General features: G+C 39.0%; 1 pseudogene; it reads left to right on the forward strand.

The window, feature by feature from the left end:
• The first annotated feature begins 3,659 nt into the window (after positions 1-3,659).
• Positions 3,660-4,993, forward strand: LOC105722479 (actin, cytoplasmic 2-like; annotated as a pseudogene).
• The last annotated feature ends 11,828 nt before the right edge of the window (positions 4,994-16,821 follow it).

Here is a 16,821-nt window from a genome sequence, read left to right on the forward strand (position 1 = left end):
TCCAATTACCGCAAAGCCCCTGGAACAGCTTCATGTCCCTAGAAACGGGTTCTGACAGAGGCCCATAGGCCCAGAGAGGATTGCACCTGTTCCTGAACAGGTGACACAAGTTCCAGCCAGGCTCTTCAAAGCACAACCTGTTCTGTTCCCTCTGCTCGCCCCCTCCTGCTAGTTCAGGATGTCAGTGAAGCTGAAGAACTCAAGACTGACTGATAACAGCTTCAATCTCCCGAGGCTCACTTGTTCCTTTTAAAAACATTTCATTCTGCTTACCAGCTGCTTCTGTTCATAAAAGGCTAGGGAAACATTAGCACCATATGTCTCCTGGTTATCTGGGTGTCTAATGCAAATGTATTTAAAGGATTTATCAGATTCTAATAGACAAGCAAGCATAGGAATCAGCCTAAAACAAGAGTGAAAGTTCTGGTTTCCTGCAGACACTTCAAATTTTCTCTTTCTTTTCTTCGAGAAAAGTCATGGCTCATAGCCTCAGACTCTGCCAGCTGTTCCCTCTCCCTCCTCAATTTGCCTCTAGTGCCTGGCATAGAAATCTGCATCTATGCATATTGAGTAGATATGAATGAAATTTAAGGGAACCCTGAATATAAGGGGAGAATTGTCCTGAGTTACACAATTAATATAAACACAGGGCTTGGCATCAATTTTAAGTTAGAGTTCATCTGTTAAGTCATGAAAATGTAATTGCTTATGATGAATGATGTATTCTTGTATCTCTAGCTATATGTTGGGGAATAATTTAAATACATACCTTTGATTTTTTTTTTTTTTTTTTTTTTTGAGGCATAGACTTGAATGCCTTGCTTTTAATCTATGAATTGGAGAGGACTACCCTCATTTACCACTTCCCCTGGAGAACCATAAACCCCACTCTTCCTACCAAAAGACTCAAATTAACTGACTATTTACCACAGATAATGAAACTATATCCCTTAATTTAAAATCAATAGCTAACAATCTCAAGGGCTTACTGGGCAAAAAAAAAAAAAAAAATGCTTGACATTCTTCCAGCACGTCATATCTTTGGCTACTCTAGTTGAATTTTAGTTAATTGGTCTCTTTCCTGGTTGTTTTTCCATAAACACTGAAAAATCCTTAATGGAAGGGGCTGCACCTCTGTATACAGTATACATCCCTAGGACTGAGCGACGTGCATGGCTCATAGTGGCACTGGAACTGGGAGAGACCTGAGACAGGATTAGGTTGTTATTTAAAAAGCCAAAGCAAGTGATAAAGGGATAAAGCAGGCACTGCCCAGTACTACCTTACTGAGAGCACTAGATGCCACACAAATGACAAAACAGGGGACCTAATCAAGTATCTTGCTGCAAAGATGAACATGGCACTCTATGCCACACTCCAGACTGGGCAGCAAAGCTAGAAATAATAGCTCCAAAAGTCCACAGTGAAAACATTATTATCTAGAGATAGCATCTTGCATTCTATGTTTTGCTCAGCACCAGTCACAAGACCTCCTCTGCACGTGAGAAACACCGAGCAACTAGGTCCTGCGCACTTCCCCGTAACGCAATAGAAAGACGAGGCGAACCCACTTCCACCAGGTCCCAGTAGCACGATCTCTCCACTTCTTCCAATTCCCACTGCCTGTCAGCCTGCCAGCCTCACTGTGGTGTTTTATAAATTCAGCTCTCAGCACAGACATGCTGTTTGGGGAAAGGGAGCATGTGCAGCAGAGATCTTGCCTGAGTTAAATGCCTCTCCACTGCTTCTGAAGTGTGACATCTCATTTGATGTGAGTTCACTCTAGCTGCACACGGTCCCCTGGTACAAGGAACATGTTCCTGCTTCTCAGTCAACCTATTACCTCTGAGTCCCTGACAGTCAGGCTTCCTCGTGTCTGACTTGTTCCAACTCCAGCAGGGAAATTCACTGTTTAATGTAACTGTGCAAATGGTATATCTGGAAATCCACGTGCTTCCTTTGGCAGCTGTGTTTTCTAATAGCAAACTCAGGGGTCACAAGTTTGTTTACTCGTATTTTTAAATAATTTGCAGGAAAGTATGCAAAATAATTTAAATGACATAAAATCCAGTTAAGCAATATCTAGCTCAGAGGCCAAGGTAATTCCAGGTTAGCTAGAAAGGGGTCCAGGTGGGCCTAGCTGAAAATTACTCTTAATCAGAAGATGGCAAAGAAGGAAGAAACTGAGAGTGATAGTCACGTGTGTTGACTCAGCTGTCTACAACTAAAGATGATATTCATTAAGGATTTTAACATCTCACTCTCAAGATATTATGAAAGTTGCAAGAATGGGTTTCCTGAAACCAAAATGCTTAAGGGAAATTTCGATTCTATCCACCACATTGCAGCAGAGAATTTTTCATTTTTTCTAACTTTCAGCTTCTATTTTTGTAATACACTCCTAGAGTCAGGAAAATACCATTTATTACTTTTCTAGTTTTAGCTTGTTTCATTTGGCAGGCTGTGAATTCTTCCTTCTTAGAAGATCCTTGTGGGGCGAAAGCGATGATGGTACTGTTTACCTTGGCAAGCCTCTCCTTCCGAGAGGTCAGTAGAAAGTATAGGATGGTCATGATGCTTGGTTTCTTTCTGTTAGGGGAAAAGGATGCTTGGAAACATGGCAGTTTCTCTCTAACTGATGAACAGATATTCAGAGATAGTTTTACCCATATAGAAAACAAAGAAGTAATCCCACTTTGAACAGGAACCCTTGTACGAACAGTGACTGAGGGGACTGAATAAAGAGAATCTTATCTATATGACAAACTGACAGTGAATTGGGTCCCAAAAATAATTAATTAGCAGTTAACCTTAAGTGAGAGACTCATTTTGAGCACTGGATCCTCCTCCTCTTCTTCCTCCTCCTTCCCCACTTTCACAACTCTTTTTTTCCAGTGTCTTCCCCTTTCTCTCTTTTTCCTCCTTCATTCAGAGTAACTAGAAAACCATGCTACAAAGAATAAGCTCTCTGCTGAGATGTTTTAAAATAGCTTTGAAATGGAAAAATACTAAATCTGTAGCTTTTGAAGGGTATGGAGAAGGAGAAAGAATAAATCCCTGAAGTGGATAAATGTGACCAATAGAACATTAGACGTCACCTTTTTCTGAGTGTTTTCTTACACCCTCTCCATCCCCTGGCCAAATTACATGTGGGGTTGCTACTAGTGAGAAGGGTCACTGCTGCACAGATCAGCCTCCCCCAAGATCCCTTCCCCAACATCTGCTCCTGGGTGTCCTCCTGGAACCTTTTCCCCCGCATCTCAAGCTCCTGCCTCCCCTACCCCATCTTCTATTGCCTGCATCTTTACTGTCACCACCTGGAACTCCAGGGCCGCAAACCGAATCCAAGGTTTTCTTTCCTTTCTGGCATCTGCCCTTCTTTGAGCAAATAATTCCATCATCAAATCTCCAATGTATGACTCTCAAGCTTATATGGAAAAACACTGCTGACTGGTTCTCCCAAACCACAGTCACACTTGGGTGCTGTTCTCATTTTAGAAATTAATCTTCAGGAGTTAATTCTTTCTGTTGTCTAAGCTACTCAACAGTGACTCCACAGAAGAGATTAGACAAGAGGTTCTAGACTGCTCAGTCGCCGCTGCTAGCTCGCGTACAGTGTTCTCTTGCCGCTCCACCATCCTACTGCTCCGCCGGTTGCAATGGAAGAAGAAATTGCTGCGCCGTAATTGACAATGGTTCCGGCATGTGCAAAGCTGGCTTTGCTGGGGACGACGTCCCCCGAGCCGTGTTTCCCTCCATTGTCGGGCGCCCTTGGCACCAGGGCGTGATGGTCGGCATGGGCCAGAAGGACTCCTACGTGGGCGATGAGGCCCAGAGCAAGCGCAGCATCCTGACCCTGAAGTACCCCATCGAGCACGGCATCGTCACCAATTGGGATGACATGGAGAAAATCTGGCACCACACTTTCTACAATGAGCTGTGTGTGGCCCCAGAGGAGCACCCCGTGCTGCTGACCGAGGCCCCCCTGAACCCCAAGGCCAACAGAGAGAAGATGACTCAGATCATGTTTGAGACCTTCAACACCCCGGCCATGTACGTGGCTATCCAGGCCGTGCTCTTCCTCTACGCCTCTGGGCGCACCACTGGTATTGTCATGGACTCTGGAGACGGGGTCACCCACACGGTTCCCATTTACAAGGGCTATGCCCTTCCCCACGCTATCCTGCGTCTGGACCTGGCTGGCCGGGACCTGACCGACTACCTCATGAAGATCCTCACCGAGCGTGGCTACAGCTTCACCACCACGGCTGAGCGGGAGACCGTGCACGACATCAAGGAGAAGCTGTGCTATGTCGCCCTGGACTTTGAGCAGGAGATGGCCACCGCTGCATCCTCCTCTTCTCTGGAGAAGAGCTATGAGCTGCCCGACGGCCAGGTCATCACCATTGGTAACGAGTGGTTCCGGTGTCCGGAGGCGCTGTTCCAGCCTTCCTTTCTCGGCATGGAATCTTGTGGCATCCATGAGACCGCCTTCAACTCCATCATGAAGTGTGACGTGGACATCCGTAAAGACCTGTACACCAACACTGTGCTGTCTGGCGGCACCACCATGTACCCAGGCATCGCCGACAGGATGCAGAAGGAGATCACTGCCCTGGCACCCAGCACCATGAAGATCAAGATCATCACACCCCCAGAGCATAAGTACTCCGTGTGGATCAGCGATTCCATCCTGGCCTCGCTGTCCACCTTCCAGCAGATGTGGATCAGCAAGCAGGAGTATGATGAGTCGGGCTCCTCCATCGTCCACCGCAAATGCTTCTAAACGGACTGCGAGCAGATGCGTAGCATTTGCTGCATGGGTTAATTTGGAAGTATAAATTTGCCCCTGGCAAATGCATACACCTCATGCTAGCCTCATGAAACTGGAATAAGCCTTCGAAAAGAAATTGTCCTTGAAGCTTCTATCTGATATCAGCACTGGATTGTAGAACTTGTTGCTGATTTTGACCTTGTATTCAAGTTAACTGTTCCCCTTAACCATAACAAACAGTCTCTCAGACCACAGTGCAATCAAGTTCGAACTCAGAATTCAGAAGCCAACCCAGAACCACACAGCCTCATGGAAATTGAACAACTTTCTCCTGAATGTTGACTGGATAAACACTGAAATGAAGGCAGAAATAAAGATGTTCTTCAAAACCAACGAGAACGAAGACACCACATACCAGAATCTCTGGGACACATTTAAAGCAGTCTCTAGAGGAAAATACATAGCAATAAGTGCCCACATGAGAAGAAAGGAGAGAACTAAAATTGACACCCTATCATCAAAATTGAAAGAGCTAGAGGAGCAAGATCAAAAAAACTCAAAACCTAGCAGAAGACAAGAAATAACTAAGATCAAAGCAGAATTGAAGGAGATAGAGACACGAAAAACCCTACAAAAAAATCAATAAATCCAGGAGCTGGTTTTTTGAAAAGATCAACAAAATAGATAGACCACTAGCCACACTAATAAAAAAGAAAAGAGAGAATAACCAAATAGATGCAATAAAAAATGATAAAGGGAATATCACCACAGATGCCACAGAAATTCAAACCATCATCAGAGATTATTACAAACAACTCTATGCACATAAATTAGAAAACCTGGAAGAAATGGATAAATTCCTGGACAGTAGCCTCCTCCCATGCCTAAACCAGGAAGAAGTCGAAACCCTGAAAAGACCAATAACAAGGTCTGAAGTCGAGGCAGCAATTAAGAGCCTACCACCCAAAAAAAGCCCAGGCCCAGATGGTTTCACAGCCGAATTCTACCAGACATACAAAGAGGAACTGGTACCATTCCTACTGAAACTATTTCAAATAATCCAAAAAGAGGGAATCCTTCCCAAATCATTTTATGAGACCAACATCATCCTAATACCAAAACCCGGAAGAGACTCAACAAGAAAAGAAAACTACAGGCCAATATCCATGATGAACATAGATGCAAAAATCTTCAATAAAATACTGGCAAACCAATTACAACAGCACATCAAAAAGCTTATCCACCATGATCAAGTAGGATTCATCCCGGGGATGCAAGGCTGGTTCAATATACGCAAGTCTATAAATGTAATTCACCACATAAACAGAACCAAAAACAAAAACCACATGATTATCTCAATTGATGCAGAGAAGGCCTTCGACAAAATTCAACAGCCCTTTATGCTAAAAACTCTCAATAAACTAGGTATCGATGGAACGTATCTCAAAATAATAAAAGCTATTTACGACAAACCGACAGCCAATATCATACTGAACGGGCAAAAACTGGAAGCTTTCCCTTTGAAATCTGGCACTAAACAAGGATGCCCTCTCTCACCACTCCTATTCAATATAGTACTGGAAGTTCTAGCCAGAGCAATCAGGCAAGAAAAAGAAATAAAGGGTATTCGATTAGGAAAGGAGGAAGTCAAATTGTCTCTATTTGCAGACGACATGATTGTATATCTAGAAGACCCTATCACCTCAGCCCAAAATCTCCTGAAACTGATAAGCAACTTCAGCAAAGTCTCAGGATACAAAATCAATGTGCAAAAATCACAAGCATTCCTATACACCAATAACAGACTTAAAGAGAGCCAAATCAAGAACGAACTGCCATTCATAATTGCTACAAAGAGAATAAAATACCTAGGAATACAACTAACAAGGAACGTAAAGGACCTCTTCAAGGAGAACTACAAATCACTGCTCAATGAAATAAGAGAGGACACAAACAGATGGAGAAACATTCCATGTTCACGGTTAGGAAGAATTAATATCGTGAAAATGGCCATACTGCCCAAAGTAATTTACAGATTCAGTGCTATCCCCATCAAGCTACCAATGACCTTCCTCACAGAACTGGAAAAAACCACCTTAAACTTCATATGGAACCAAAAGAGAGCCCGCATAGCCAAGTCAATTGTAAGCAAAAAGAACAAAGTGGGAGGCATCACACTACCGGACATCAAACTCTACTACAAGGCTACAGTAATCAAAACAGCATGGTACTGGTACCAAAACAGAGATATAGACCAATGGAACAGAACAGAGGCGTCAGAGGCGACACAACATATCTACAACCACCCGATCTTTGACAAACCTGACAAAAACAAGCAATGGGGAAAGGATTCCCTGTTCAATAAGTGGTGTTGGGAAAACTGGCTAGCCATATGCAGAAAGCAGAAACTGGACCCCTTCCTGACACCTTACACTAAAATTAACTCCAGATGGATTAAAGACTTAAACATAAGACGTAACACCATAAAAACACTAGAAGGAAACCTAGGCAAAACCATTCAGGACATAGGCGTAGGCAAGGACTTTATGACCAAAACACCAAAAGCATTGGCAACAAAAGCCAAAATAGACAAATGGGACCTAATCAAACTCCACAGCTTCTGCACGGCAAAAGAAACAGTCAATAGAGTGAATCGGCAACCAACAGAATGGGAAAACATTTTTGCAGCCTACCCGTCTGACAAAGGGCTGATATCCAGAATTTACAACGAGCTAAAAAAGATTTACAAGAAATAAACAAACAAGCCCATTCAAAAATGGGCAAAGGATATGAACAGATACTTTACAAAAGAAGACATACATGAGGCCAACAAACATATGAAAAAATGCTCATCATCACTGGTCATTAGAGAAATGCAAATCAAAACTACATTGAGATACCATCTCACACCCGTTAAAATGGCGATCATTAAAAAATCTGGAGAAAACAGATGCTGGAGAGGATGTGGAGAAATAGGAACACTTTTACACTGTTGGTGGGAATGTAAATCAGTTCAACCACTGTGGAAAACAGTGTGGTGATTCCTCAAGGACCTAGAAATAGAAATTCCATTTGACCCAGCAATCCCATTACTGGGCATATATCCAAAGGATTATAAATCATTCTACTATAAGGACACATGTACACGAATGTTCATTGCAGCACAGTTTACAATAGCAAAGACCTGGAACCAGCCCAAATGCCCATTGATGATAGACTGGACAGGAAAAATGTGGCATATATACACCATGGAATATTATGCAGCCATTAAAAACGAGGAGTTCAGGTCCTTTGTAGGGACATGGATGAACCTGGAAAACATCATTCTCAGCAAACTGACACAAGAACACAAAATCAAACACCGCATGTTCTCACTCATAGGTGGGTGTTGAACAAGGAGAACACATGGACACAGGGAGGGGAGCACTATACACGGGGGTCTGTTGCGGGGGGACAGCGGGGGGGTGGGGAGTTGGGGAGGGATAGCATGGGGAGAAATGCCAAATATAGGTGAAGGGGAGGGAGGCAGCAAATCATATTGCCACGTATGCACCTATGCAACAACCTTGCATGTTTTTCACATGTACCCCAAAACCTAAAATGCAATAAAATAATTAATTAATTAATTAATTAATTAAAAAAAAAGGTTCTAGACCAAGCTTTGCCCTCCAAGTCAGTGTGAAGTGCTAAATGGGGGCTCTGTCTAAGGTTCCAGGGAGTAAATATGACCTCAAATGCAACAGGAGCATGCCAGGACACACACACACATGCCCACACACACAACACAACTTCATAAGATAACCATTTGTTCCCAGAATTGATTTGTTACTGATTCGTGTTGAAGAAAGAGAATCTCCATGAATTGCACACACCCTGCCTTTGGCTTTTCGTTCTCAGACAGGATGCGTCAGCCTCCAGCACGTTCAACTTACGACTTCCAGGTCATGTCCTAGGGCTTCTGTACATTAGGAAGGACAAGGGCCCCCTTAATATCATCAATAATTTGAAAATTACAATTAAAACAGTAAAATGTCAAAGTTTTTTTTCTCTACCTAACTGGAAAGGTTTAAAAGTTTGACAATACATGGTGAGTATAAGAAAATGAGGAAACAAATATTACATACACCACTGCTAGGAGTATACATCTGGGTAATCTCTTTAGCAATCCATTGAGCAATTTATTTCAAAATCCAAATTTTCCCACATATACAACAATGTGTATATGCATCCGTGTTGGTAATAACGTAAAACTGAAAGCAACTTAAAGTTCCACCAATAGGGCACTGATTAAATACAGTATGGTATATCCCTCCAACGAAAGAATACACAGCTGTTTAAAAAGTAGACATCGATTTGCAAAGGCTAATAGGAAAGACTGCCAACATATATAGTTAAGTAAAAAGGCAATCTATAAATACTGTGATCTCATATATAATTAAAAAGAATAGCTACATATCTAAACATATAGTCACGGAAATTTTCTAGTATCAATCAATGTCCAGTCAGAAAACAAACTATCCTAGGTATTTAAAATAGAGGAATTTAACACACCTGTTTAACAGACTAAGACAAAAAGCTGAGAAGCTAAAGAGTAGAGTGAGATAATGTAGCCTTTAACAAAAGCAGAAAGTCACTACAATCCTCAGGCTGGAGAAACAAAGAGAGGGGACCGTGTCATCACAGCCCTGTGCTTAGGCCACCCAAAGGAAGCTGGAATCATGATGGGCCTCCCCAGAATACAGGCATTTGCCTTAGGGATGCCGCCTAAGAAGGTGAGTTTCTCCTTCTTCTCTCTCTACAGTCCCCCACTGGTGCATTCCATTGGCTAAAGCTACCTGGAAACATAGGATAATCAGAGGATGGAAGATGAGTACCCTGCAACACAGAACGGAGAAAAGAAGGATAGAGACTTGATCTGAGAGCAAATAGGCAAATGGCTGGCAGAATATTACAGTAACTCCTTGGCTGTGGTTACTTCTTGGGAGTGAAATGAAGTTTAGAGATAAAGGATGATTCTTCTTTTGTAATTACTGAATATTTTATAAATTGCATAGATTTATTTTTAACATAACAACTTTTTTAATATAACAAATTCACCTTTTAAGATTTTATGTTTCTATATTGCATCACCTATGTTTACAATACTTCAGTATAGGACCTCTCTTCTTCAAATGAAATATCAGACCTAAAAAGGACCTCAGAATGTATCCTTTATAAAATAACTGCTTTATGGACACAAAATTTGTACAACTTAAAATTCAAGTATTTAATGTGTACTATTCACTGGTTTGTAGTATATTCACAGAACTGTGCAACCATCACCACCTTCAGAAAATTTTCATTACCTACCAAAGAAATCTCACACCCTTAGCAGTCACGCCCTGTTCTCCCCCTCTCCAGTCCATGACAATTACTAATCTACTTTCTGTCTTTAAGGATTTGCATATTCCGAACATTTCATTTAAATAGAATTATACAGTATGTGGCCTTTTGTGACTTATTTCACTTAGTATAATGTTTTCGCATTTCACCCACGAGTAGAATGTATCAATACTTCATTTCTTTTTATGGCTGAATAGTATTCTGTTGCACAGCTATACTACGTTTTGTTTACCTAATCACTTGGCTTGTTTCCCCCTTTGTATTATTATGAGTAATGCAGCTATGAAATTTTGTGTATAAGTTTTTGTGTGACCATATGTTTTCAGGGCTTTTGGAGATATATCTAGAAATGGAATTGCTGAGTCATATGGTAACTCAGTGTTTAACGTTTTGAGAAACTGAAAATTATTTTCCAAATCAGTTATAACATTTCCATCAGCAAGATATGAAGTTGCCAATTTCTCTACATTTTCACCAATAATTCTTATAACAAAACTTTGTGGTTTTCAATGTTTATTTTATATTTCTTTTGTTAAATTTATTCCTAAGTTTTTTATTCTGATTCTAAAGATTTTTAAAATTTTCTTAATATCTTAATTATGCTTCTGAATTTCCTTTTGATTTATGCATTGCTAGCACATAACAATTCGATTGATTTTTGTGTATTGATATTGTACTCTGCAACCTTGCTAACTCACTTATTAATTTTCTGCTATAAATTTATAATTATAGCTATAAATGTCCCTCTAAATACTGCTTTTCCTGCATCCCAATAATTTTGGAATGGGTTAACCCTCTTATCATTATAAAATATCCTTCTTTTCCTCTAGTGACATTTTTTTGTTATTAAAGCCTGTTCTGTCTGATATTAATATAGCCATTTTAGCTCTCTTTAGAGTAGTCATGTGGTATCATTTTCCATTCATTTACTTTCAACTTATTTGATCTTTACATCTAAAGTGTGCTTCTAAGCCAAGCATGGTGGCATGTTCTTATAATCCCAGCTACTCAGGAGGCTGAGGTGGGAGGATCACTTAAGTTAAAAGGTCAAAACCAGCCTGGGCAACATGGCAAGATCCTGTCTCAAAAACCAACAAACAAAAAATTTAAATAAATTACATGTGCTCCTAATAAACAGAATATAGTTGCAACACCATAAAAATCCTAGAAGAAAACATAGGCAATACCATTCAGGACATAGGCATAGGCAAGGACTTCATGACTAAAACACCAAGAGCAATGGCAACAAAAGCCAAAATAGACAAATGGGACCTAATTAAACTTAAGAGCTTCTGTACAGCAAAAGCCAAAATAGACAAATGGGACCTAATTAAACTTAAGAGCTTCTGTACAGCAAAAGAAACAACCATTACAGTGAACTAGCGATGAACAGAATGGGAAAAAATTTTTGCAAGCTACACATCTGACAAATGGCTAATATCTGGAATCTACAAAGAACTAAAACAAATATACAAGAAAAAAACAACCCCATCAAAAAGTGGGCAAAGGATATGAACAGGCACTTTTCAAAAGAAGACATTTATGTGGCCAAAAAGCATATGAAAAAATGCTCATCATCACTGGTCATTAGAGAAATGCAAATCAAAACCACTTTGAGATACCATCTCACACCAGTTAGAATGGCAATCATTAAAAAATATAAAGACAACAGATGCTGGTGAGGATGTGGAGAAATAGGAATGTTTTTACACTGTTGGTGGGAGTGTAAATTAGTTAAACCATTGTGGAAGACAGTGTGGTGATTCCTCAAAGATCTAGAACAAGAAATACCATTTGACCCAGCAATCCCATTACCGGGTATACGCCCAAAGGATTAAAAATCATTCTATTATAAAGACACATGCACACGTATGTTCATTGTGGCCTCTTCACAATAGCAAAGACTTGGAACCAACCCAAATGCCCATGAATGATAGACTGGTTAAAGAAAATGTGGCACATATACACCGTGGAATACGATGCAGCCATAAAAAAGGATGAGTTCATGCCCTTTGTAGGGACATGGATGAATCTGGAAACCATCAATCTCAGCAAACTGACACAAGAACAGAAAATCAAACACCACATGTTCTCGCTCATAAGTGGGTATTGAACAATGAGAACACATGGACACAGGGAGGGGAACATCACACACTGGGGTCTGTTGGGGGGTGTGGGGCTAGGGGAGCCATAGCAGGGGGTAGGGAGGTTGGGGAGGGATAACATTAGGAGAAATATCTAATGTAGGTGAAGGGGGGATGGAGGCAGCAAACCACCATGGCATGTGTATACCTATGTGACAATCCTGCAAGATCTGCACATGTACCCCAGAACTTAAAGTATAATAATAATAATAAAATGAAATAACCACCAAAAAAGAGAGAGAATATAGTTGCATTATATTTTGTATTCATTCTGCCAACTTCTCATTTTTAATCAAGGTGTTTAGCCCATTTACATTTAATGTAGTTTTGACAAGGCAAGATTCATGTTTGTCATTTTTAAATTTGTTTTCCACGTCTTTTTTTTCTTTCTCTTCTTCTGTTACTACTTCTATTGTGTTTAATAAATATTTTCCAGTACAGCATTTGAATTCCCTCATTGTGTCTTTTACTATGTATTTTTTGAGTTATATATCTCAGTGGTTGTCCCAGTATATTAAAAATAACAACTTAAAATCTTCTAGTTAAGAACAACTTAATTTCAATAGCATACAAAGGCTTTGTTCCAATGAGCTTTGATACCACTTCCTTTGTGCTATTATTGTCATACAAATAACATCTTTATAAGTTTTAAGCCCATTCATGCAAGTTTATAATTATTGTTTATGTAGTTTTCTTTCAAATTAGATAGTAGACAGAAAATAATTTTTTTAAAAAATTTATACTATTATATTTATATATGCAGTTACCTTTACCAGTACTGCTTATAACATTTTGTGGATTTATGTTTCCATCTATTGTCCTTTCTTTTCAACCTGACCTACTCTCTCTAGTATTTCTTGTATGGTATTTCTACTAGCAACAAATTCTCTCAGATTTTATTTATTTGGAAAGGTTTTAATTTTTTCTTCATTTTTAAATCACCATTTTGCTAATCATAGATTTAAAACACAGATTTGCTGTCAATCTTGACTGACAGTTGTTTTCTTGCAGCACTTTAAATACATCATTTTGCTGCTTTCTTGTGTCCATGGCTTCTGATTAGAAAAGTAATCTATTATTATTATTGAGAATCTTTTCTGCATGATAAGTCACTTTGCTCTTGCTGCTTTCAAGATTCTTTCTTTGTTTTTCAACAGTTTGACTGTCTGGGTGCAGTGGCTCACCCCTGTAATCCCAGCATTTTGGGAGTCGGATCACCTGAGGTCAGGAGTTCGAGACCAGCCTGGCCAATGGTGAAACCCCGTCTCTAATAAAAATACAAAACTTAGCTGGGCATGGTGGCATGCACCTGATGTCCCAGCTACTCAGGAGGCTGAGGCAGAAGAATCACTTGAACCCGGGAGGCAGAGGTTACAGTGAGCCAAGATCGAACCACTGCATTCCAGCCTGGGCAAAAGAGTGAGACTGTCTCAAAAACAAAAAAACAAAAAACAGTTTGACTATGATGTGTCTAGATATGGGTATGAATCACTTTGAATTTGTCCTACTTAGTGTTTGTTGAGTTTCTAAGATGCATAAAGATTTTCATCAAATTTGGGAATTTTTTGTCATTCTTTCTTCAAATATTATTTCTGCTCCTTTTCTTCTCTCCTCTTTCTGGGGAATTCCATTACGCATGCTGCTATGCTTAGTGATGTCACATAGTTCTCTGAAACTGTGCTCATTTTTCTTTATTATTTTTTCTTTTTGTTCCCCACATTATATAATCTCTATCAATCTATCTTCAATTTATCTGATTCTTTGGGATGCTCAAATCTGATGTTGAGCTCTTCTAGTGATTTCTACTTTTCAGTTATACTTTTCAACTCCAGAATTTCTATTTGGTTCCCTTTGATCATTTCTTTCTCTCTTGATATTCTCTATTTAGCAAGACATTGTCCTTACACTTTCCTTTAGGTTTTTAGGCATGGTTTATTTGAGTATATTTTAAATAGTTGATTTAAAATAATTGTAGTAAGTCCAATGTCTGGATTTCTCAGGGACAGTTTCTATTAATGCCTTTTTTCCTGTATATGAACCACACTTTCTATTTTCTTTGTATGTTTCTTAATTTTCATTAAAAACTATACATTTTAACCACTATAATGTCGCATCTCTGGAAATCTAATAACATTCCTTTGAATGTTGCAATTTTTAATTTTCAGAGTCCTGAAAATTTTGAGTTTGATAATTTTTTCCAGTGTTCTCATTGCTTTTCTAGAGTAGTGAATTTTCAAAGGTCCTTATTCTATCATTCCAGTAGTGTTTCTTCATCTGGAATGCATCTTGTGTCTGACTTTGCATTTTTAACAACCTTCCAAATATCTCTCTTTATTTCACACTCATAATTTTACATATATTTATATCAATGGCATTTACATAAAACATATGCTATTATGGAAAGGTTTTTTCTTACTTATTAATGTACTATGGATCTTTCCATATCACTAAATGATCCATCGTTTTAAATGGCTGCATTTCACCTAAGACATATATTTCCACATTTGATATTTAAATATGATGCATAATATTTAAGTTATGAAGCTAGAACCAAAAAATGAATACCCACAAACTCAACACTCAAAAATATTAAAACTTTCTTGGAAACATTAAATCAGACTGAATAAATGAGATATGCACTGTCTTTATGAATAGAAAAACTTACCATTCTTAAGATATCAATTTTACTCAAATTTGCTTATACAGTAATGAAGTTTCAGTAAAAACCTCAACATGATTTTAGAGGAACTGACAAGCTGACTTTAAAATTGGCACGCAAGAGCAAAGCCCCAAGAAAAGTTGAGAAGACTTGTTCTCTTAGATATTAACTATAAAGCATTAGTTCATATGATTTATTGTACAAAACCAAAACAATCACTAAGTATAAAAAAAAGACTGACAAAAGTGATTGCTTTAAAATGAAGAATGTATAAAAGAGCACCATAGAGGAGAAAGTAACAAAGGCCATAAACAGGAAGACGATATTGATAGGATTGCACTCTGTGGGTCAATTTGAGGAGAATTTACATCTTTACAATATTAAGACTGATTTCTCACTGATATGGCAAGTATCTCCTTGTATTTATCCATATCTAATGCCTTTCCATAAAATTTTGTCATCTTTGTAAAATTCAGGTTACTTGACAAATATTTTCAAAAATTTGCTGCTCTCAAAGTTAAGGACGAAAGTCCTAAAATCCTCAGTCAGTTAGATACAGATGGATCCCAATTCCACTTGCAAATTTCTAGTGAGTTATCTGTATTCTTGGGGCAAGATAGAAAATTCAGGAGCCTAAGAAATCTTAAAAGAAGGAGATAAAATCGAAAAGCATGATAGCCACTATGAATAGACTCTCTACCTGATGTTTTATGTGCATCATCACATTAAATTCTCATAACACCATCTGAGAGAACTGAAGCTCTGAAAGCCAACATCTCACAGCTTACAGGAGATCACATATAGATAGACATAGATATGTCACCACTGGAAAGAAAACAGACTTGGATATCGCCAGTCCCACTGCAGAGTGAGTTTCTTGACACCTTGACATTCTGCCTTCTACTGCATCAGAAATAGAGCAGAAGCATCTGTTGATAATTGAACATTCATCCTCACTTCTGTAACAGGTACAGGAAAGTGCACAAATGAGATGAGCAGTTCCATATTTGGCAAAAAAAAAAAAGAGAGAATATTTTATTTATGTATTGTGTATAACAAATCATCACCAGACTTAGTGCTTATAACTATAATGGCTCATTATTTTCCACAACTCTGCAGTCCCAGTGGACTTTGGTTGACATTTTTTCTATTGGTGCTGTGTCAATCAAGATGACTCCCTTCACATGTCTAGCACCACAGTTAGGATGGCTGGAACCACTGGTTCAGTTCCAGCTGTTACAGAATCTCTTTCGCTCTCTCTGTGTGGCCTCTCCAATAAAATAGCCAGATCTCTTTATCTGGTGACTCAGGGCTCCAAAATTGTGCAGTTCATGAGTACATGTCCCAGTGTGCAAGTGCTTTTAAAGCCTCTTAGTGTGTCATACAAGCTAATGTCCCATTGATCAAAGTCCAAAGACAATATGGGGAAAAACTACAGAAAATGTAAATATCAAGAGGCATGGTTTCTGGGCTTTACAATGTATGAGTTAGAATTTTTAATTTACACTGTAGGTCTAGTCATAAAGGACAGATCAGATAGAAAAGGGCTAAGAGGAACCTGGAGTCATCACACCTTCTGAAGATGAGCTGGAAGTGGATCAAGAGGACTCAAATGCCTTTTAGTTCGGACGACTTAAGTAAATTTTTAATAAATAAGTTGGTTTTAAAATTGTTGGTAAAATAAAAATAGAAATGTCTTCAAAATTCTTAGCATACATTTTACCTGTTTACTGGTCAAATAGTTTTATATATGTTTCTGATAAATGTTTTAACATATCTGGGTTTGACACAAAGGTTATAAAACTATAAACCCCGCCTGAAACAGAATGATCTTTGTTTGTATAATACTTTAATAAGTACCA

Source organism: Aotus nancymaae, unplaced genomic scaffold (genome assembly GCF_030222135.1).
Source record: "Aotus nancymaae isolate 86718 unplaced genomic scaffold, 86718_ANA_hifiasm-v0.15.2.pri h1tg000012l, whole genome shotgun sequence".
NCBI lineage: Eukaryota > Metazoa > Chordata > Mammalia > Primates > Aotidae > Aotus > Aotus nancymaae.